This window comes from Pygocentrus nattereri, chromosome 7 (assembly GCF_015220715.1).
Source record: "Pygocentrus nattereri isolate fPygNat1 chromosome 7, fPygNat1.pri, whole genome shotgun sequence".
NCBI lineage: Eukaryota > Metazoa > Chordata > Actinopteri > Characiformes > Serrasalmidae > Pygocentrus > Pygocentrus nattereri.
The window spans coordinates 16,140,001-16,147,462 of NC_051217.1; positions in this window are offsets into that span (position 1 = coordinate 16,140,001).

Sequence of the window (7,462 nt, forward strand, 5' to 3'; positions counted from 1 at the left end):
CGGAAAGTGAGGATGTGAATTTATAGGGCAGGGGTCGCTAATAGGCGGACCACGGTTAGAGGACACTGTCCTATGCGGACCTGGAACTATAACTGATAAACTGGAGGATTATTTATTTTTCATTTTAATTGGCGTAACTTTTCTAGCCTTTGTGGTACGGGTTTAGTGGCCCGGGAAGCTCTCAGACCAATGGCATGGATTATAAACATCACATGTGATGCTCTTCCATCAATCAGATCTGTGCATTACCATGAGCACTGAGACTCGAGTGAGTGACACCACACACAGATTAGGGACGAGGAGAGGAAGAGCAGTCAGAGAAGAAAGTGGGTCAGAGGAAAATGACAAAGAATGTTGTTGAAATATCACTGAATTGTACTTTATTTGATTTGACATTCAGTTGTTGACTGTATAAGATGTCGATGTACCTACTAGGCTACTTCAGTAAACAGTATATGGCACTTAATCATAGTGCAAATTTGATACTATGATATTGGACATTGAATTGAAAGAAGGAGGGGTTTCAGCCATGCTCCTCCCCCAAAACTTCAGTTATAACGTAACTACATTAATTTCAAATTTGTGACTGTGTTTGCTTAACATCTGCTTCATTTTCTCATCCAATTGATGCTTATCAACCCTTCCAGTATCCACTTTTACTTTGTTACTTTTTTTAGCATTAAGCTAGAAATACTGTGAATGTATATTGAATTTGAAGCTCCATCTATTTAAAATGCCTGAGGAGTGCCTAGAGGATCTGTAAAAGTGAGACCTGCTATGTTGGCAGACTAGAGGGTGCACCTTTCTAAAGCCAAATGTTTTTGTTAGTGATCTGTGATTTGTTTACTTTTGTGCATAAAATCATATTCAGGTAAGCAGTAAAATCATGTAAAAAAAAAAAAATATATATATATATATATATTTGGTTCTTTGGGTTTATATTAACTTGTTTGTGATCTTGCTGTTCTTTTGACTCAGTTGGTTAAAAAATGCTTACAGCAGTGATGTAACACTGCGGTCGGTATGCTGCCATTGTGGTGCTTCATAGTCCTCATTGAGTCTGCTGTGAGATCATAAAAATTCCCTGACTACTCCAGAAAAGGTAAATAGGTAAGACCCCAACAGACATTTATGCCCAGGGGCCGATAAGTTGATCAGGGATTTCCTCCAATATTGACGTGTCTTCCCCATTTTTGCTGTTCTTGTTTTTGTTTTTTTTTCCTGGCATTTTAAAAGCTTTATTTGGGTTCAACTGAATTAAAAATGAAATTCTCAGGACCAGGCATTTACATGGGCCCACTAGAGGGGGAACAATGCAGGATGTATTGCTAGTCTTTAATGACTATTTAATGAATGAAGGATTTTCATTAAGAATCTTTTAAGCCTAAAATCATCAAAAAGGGTACAAATATTTTGGGCCTCGTCTCTTTGGGGCCATTGGAATCATGCTTATCCACCCCCGCCCCCTTCAACAGCCCAACAGTGTCATGAGTCTTCAATGTATAATTTAGAGCTTTCTTTATCTCATACAATTCCCCACCTCATGCAGTGTGATCATTCTGATTTTCAGAACCACCTTTACACACCTTTTCCTCCTCCTCCTCCTCCTCCTCCATCTTCTCCCATGAAACAGCTTTGTTTTAATGACCGCAGTCTCCAGGCTCGATTTACTGAGATGAAAGGTGAGAAATTCTCAATCTCTGATGTGTTTTATGGAACTAAAAGTGAAAAAAGACAGAATGTCTTCTGGCCATTGCGCCTAAGCCCTCAGGGCACTCTCTCTATACTTTTCTTTGACATGCAATTTAAAGGCAAATCAGTGCATCTGTCAGTGCCACAGATTTCCTGTCTCAGCTTTATAATATGTGTGGTGATTAAAAAAAAAAAAAAACTCTCAGTGACACGACTTTAATCAGGGAAACGTTTTATGTACTTGTTATAAATCCTGGCTAGTCAGTTCAAGTCGATGAATGAAGGTAAAATGCTGCTCCGTTGTACATGATGAGGCAGCCATTGATTTCTAATGACTGAATACATGCTATTTAGATTGACATGCAAGACCTGCAGAAAGTGTTAACTTTCAAGTGTGAATAATTTAAAACATCGGAAACCTTTTAAAACAGAGTCAAGTCCATCTAAATGTAAACAGGCCATGTCACAGAAAATTTTCTTCAAGTAAGAGTTTGTAGTGATATATAAACATCAGTAGTTTCAAAGCTTACCATTTGCTCTCCGATCCATTTGTGCATCAATACTAAGCTGCAAAATCAACTTTTCATTTATAGCTTTTGTGATGTCAGAAAAACCTTTTTACATTAATGCAAACATTTGAGCCTCTTGTCCAAATACAAATACAGGGTGTCCCAAAAAGATGTGAATATCTGAGTAACTACACATCCTAGACAAACGAAATGAAATAGGCTTCATGTTGAACAATCCAAGATTTATTTATTAAAATTCAAACAAGAAATTCAGAGGGATGTAGATTTTATAACCGATTTCACAAATGTGACACGAGACATGTCAAGTCAGTAGTCCAGCTCCTGCCTCTTTGAATTGTTTATGCCTTGTCCAAATCTGCTTTCCAGTTGGTGCATTTTTATTGAATTTTCTCAAAAATGCACACTGCACAGTCTTGTTGGACTGTGTTCAGGCATATCCTAACACACAAAATGCCTTTTCATTTCTACTGAACACCATTCTTCAACCTGAAAAAAAAAAAAACATGAAAATAATTCTTGGTTAGTTCTTACACATTTTGCTAAAATTTGAGATCATTTGAGGAAGAATTTAGGACAAACTGTATGTATATTTTTGAAGTGAAAATAAGCAAAAACACCTAAAGTTACCTTATATTTGATTAATTAAAAAAAAAACATTACACTGTAATTGTGGTATGTGCAAAGGTTTAGACATCCTTCAAGTTGTAAAGTCTCAGAACTTAACTAATTAGGCCTTATTTGACATGTTTGGACTAAGAACTGTATTAAGAGTTGTCAGCTATTGACAATTCCATAGTATAATCAATCTTCTGACTCCTCTCTAAGTTTGTCACATTCAACCACCATGAGCTCCTCGAAGCAGCTGGCTGATCTGGAAATGAAGCTAACTGATGCCTACAAAGCAGGGGAAAGCCATAAAAAGATATCACTGCACTTCCAGCTCTTGATTTCCACTGTTCGAAATGTCATTAAGAAATGAAAGTTAAGAGGAGCTCTGGAAGTAAAGGCAAGATCTGGAAAAGTTAGAACAGTGTCAGAAATGCTTGTATGTTTGGCAGAAATGCAAAGCAAAACCCCCATATGATAGCAAAGGACCTCCAGGAAGGTTTAATGAAACAGGAGCCATTCTTCTGCATAGCATTGCTTGCACAAACATGATTTGAATACCTGGACCTTATCACAAAATCCAGTGTCCGAAGTGTGCAGACAACATCCAGAGGCATTTTGAAAGCAAGTGTTGTGAGCCTCAGAAGTAAAAATCATATTTTCAGCCACAATCCCAAAAGCATTTGATGAATAGAAATCTTGTTATGGTACAGAAAACATTGCATTAGTCGAAAGAAGAATGGAATCCACTAATTATCATCAAATTCTGTTAGCTGATGTGACACAGTCAGTCAAGAAACGGAAGCTGAAAAGAAACTGGCTTCTGCAACAGCGAAAGACTCCACCATGAGCGATTTCAGGACACACTAGCAAACTAAAACACTTTGGGTGGATTTTAAGCAAGCTATCGATGCAAGATGGCTGAAGAATATGGCAGAAAGAGGTGCGTTCTTTATGGAGGAGTGAGTGAAATAGAGGAATAGAAATCTGTCTACAAAATGTTTACAAGCTGTATTTGTAAAACGTAACTGAGTACTGTTATAGTAAGATGTCACATATAGTACATGCGAAAAATAAAGTAACTCTGCATAAACATTTGCCCAAAATTATTCTTTTAAAAATAGCTTGAGTTTATGTTTCCTAATTTTTGCCGTTACATTTTGATTAGATTTTTCAAGCTGTAGTGTTAAACACAGTTGAGCCAGCTTTCCTTTAGTCTCAGTGCATATACAGTATATTACATCCAGTACTGCCAAACTCTAAGCATGCAGTGTAGCATGTGAACATTTCTCTTCACCCTTTTAACAGTGACAGATAGTGACACTAATCCATTCAGTTTTACCCATTGCAACCCAAACAGAACACTTGTAGACACAGTGAGACAAAAATGAACTTGTAAAATGCAATTAGTCGCCTGACTACACTTATTACACAGTCTGCTGACTCATATAACATCTACAAGGACTGTGATATGCCCAAATAAAACTGAAGGTGGTTTAGAAAGCATATAAATAAATTAACATTTTTTGCAGTGTAACATGGGACTCATAGTCAGTCATATAGACTTCAACTAAATTGACTAGGCATACTTATAACATATGTGCTAAGAATATATCGTACACTGCCTATGCTACATATGAAGCTATCTACTTCTTTATTTTTGTTTGTTTATTTGTTTGTTTTTTTTCTTGTAGACTCTGACATTCCACAAAAATGCCTCATAAAAGAGAAAGCAAACTTACTTAGGAGAGAAGGCTATGCGTAACTTACATGGCATCTGCAGTTACTTTTCTGGGGCTCTGCCCAGTTCACTGGAGCAATATTTTGGTGCATCCTGCCCCAGATTGTTTTTTAAGAACCTGCAAAAAAAATAAATCAATTAAAATTTAAAGTGACGTCCACAAAACTTGTAGGATTTCAGAAATGATTGCCGTGTCTTATAAACAAGATCATAAAAAAAATTCTGCAAGTGCTCTCCACATTTCCTCTCTCTCTCTATCAGCCATCTCGTATAAGATGAGATGGTAAGAGTTGCTAAGAGAGAAATGATGTATCTATAATTCCATCCATCCATCCATTTTCTAAGCCGCTTCTCCGTCAGGGTCGCGGGGGGGTGCTGGAGCCTATCCCAGCAGTCTTCGGGCGGAAGGCAGGATACACCCTGGACGGGTCGCCAGTCCATCGCAGGGCAGACAGACAGACACAGACAGTCACTCACACACTCACACCTAGGGGCAATTTAGCACATCCAATTGGCCTGACTGCATGTCTTTGGACTGTGGGAGGAAACCGGAGAACCCGGAGGAAACCCACACAGACACGGGGAGAACATGCAAACTCCACACAGAGAGGACCCCGGTCGCCCGGCCAGGGAATCAAACCCAGTCTCACTGTATACCTTATAACTGTTTAATAATATAATAACATAGAAAATAAAAAATAATGTTAAAAATATTCTTAACAAGGCAAGTGAATCTGAACTTTGAACGGTCACGTGTAATCAATGAAACTTAATATAATGCATTTAATGATGTGTTCTGCTGTTGAACACTGGAACTGTACACTAGACTCCACGACAGACACAAAAGATACACCTGATTTGTCTGTGTGCTAGTGGTGGTCTCGGGGCTGAGTGGGGGTGGAGTACATGGTGTGATAGAAGAGAAATGACTAATCAAAGAATTGCTGCTGTAGCAGAGCTGTATTCCTGTGCCCCTGCTCGAGGGGAGATATATCAAACGGGCAGTTCATTACCTCAAGTGCTTGGCTCCTATGGTGGAGCAGTAGCAGGCATGCTGAGCTATTGATTCCTCTCCCAGCATCTGCAGAGAGACTGGAGAAGAGAAGGATGCGCAGATGCTCACTAAACGTATAGTCAGTCCTGTGGGCTTGTACATGTCAGAGAGAGAGAGTGAGAGAGAGAATCAGCAAATGAGTAACACTGAGTGTAATTTATGACGTTAAAAGGCCTGTATAATTTGAGGACAGTAGGAGTGAGTCATACATGCGTAATCATGGCATAAAGAGAAAGATTCTGAACTCACAAGAAGAGTTCAATCTCTCATGTGTCTGAATGACTAATGTCATTTCAGTTAGGAGAGGCATATGTTGCTTCTGGATGAAGTTGTTTTTTAAATGTTTCTTAAGAGTCTTCAAATGACAAAGAAGATGTAAAGTCCGAAGACTCTGCAGGGAGCCATTATATGAGATTGGTGGTCCTCCCTGGGGCTCAGATTTAAAATTACCCTCCCCATGGAGCACAATTATTTACTGCTACCACACACACATCAACCAGAGCACCAGATTTATAATCATACAAACACACAATGTGTCTGAAAATGGCTACTGATGAAGGGCAAGAGGATGGCTCATGTAAAATATGCATGACAGCAGATGAGCTACAGCCTCTAAATGTATACCAGCAAGGTGAAGCTCCATCATAGGTGCTTCTAATATAGTGGCCAGTATGTGTATAATGACAGTAAGCACATTCAAATGACATTAAATCAGTTGAATTGAACATAACTGAAGGCAAACATGAAAGAAACCAAACCATGTTCAGGTAACCACATAATGAAGAAGAATTTTAAGCGTATTGAATTGGATTTAACTGAATTGAATTAAATTGAATTGAAATAGGAATGAAACAGAACCACTTCTGAGTATTATTTCTGAGTAATCACCTCTGAGAACCAGAATTTAACATCCTGAATTATCCTCATCATCATCCGGTATTTGAAGTATGCTGATCAGATCTCAGGCAGATAACTTATCGAAAATTGACAATATATAAAACTTTACAATATGCTACGCTGTTAAAAGTGGCTCGTCAGATCTACTTAAAAAAATACTTCATATGGTAACAAGTGAATTTGTTTTATTCCACCTAAATAAATGCTTTGAATGAACGATTCTTTCAAAGTTTGTAGTATGAGTCATATGAGTCACTTTTTACAGTGTACTCTCGGCGGCTTGTTCACAAGTGTTGGGAAGAGGAAAGTGACAGCAGCAGGAAGGCGGTCACTGTACTGAGCAGTAGTAGTAAAGTGAGAGCTGAGCCATAAGACAAAGCTATCTCTTTACTGGTTGGTCTACATCCCAACCCTCACCTGTGGTCATGAGAATCAGATTGTGGATACAAGTGGCAGAAATGAACTTCCTTTGCAGGGTGGAAGGCTACACTCTTCTTGACAGGGTGAGGAGCTTGGTCATCCAGGAGGAGCACAGAGTAGAGCCGCTACTCCTCCATACTGAAAGGAACCAGTTGAGATGGTTCCCTGGACGCCTCCTGGTGGGGGTTTACTAGGCACAGCATACTGCAACCTTATCCAGGCTAAGTGGTTAAAGAGGATGATGATGATGAATATATTACTTTTTCAATGTCCTGAGTAAACTTGAAATATTGAATGCAACATCTTAAGATTCTACTGTGAGTAGTCTATAGTTGACCAATCTGCCCTGTTAAAGTTATTATTGAATTAGTGCAGAAAATAGCAATTGCAAAAAATATCCAATTTTGAATGTTAGTGTGCCTGATTTTATACTTACAAAGCTCATCTGCCTGTGGTTCTCCATCTATATTAGAGTGTCTCCTCTTTACCTCCTATCTGCCCCTCATGAGTAGACAGATCCTA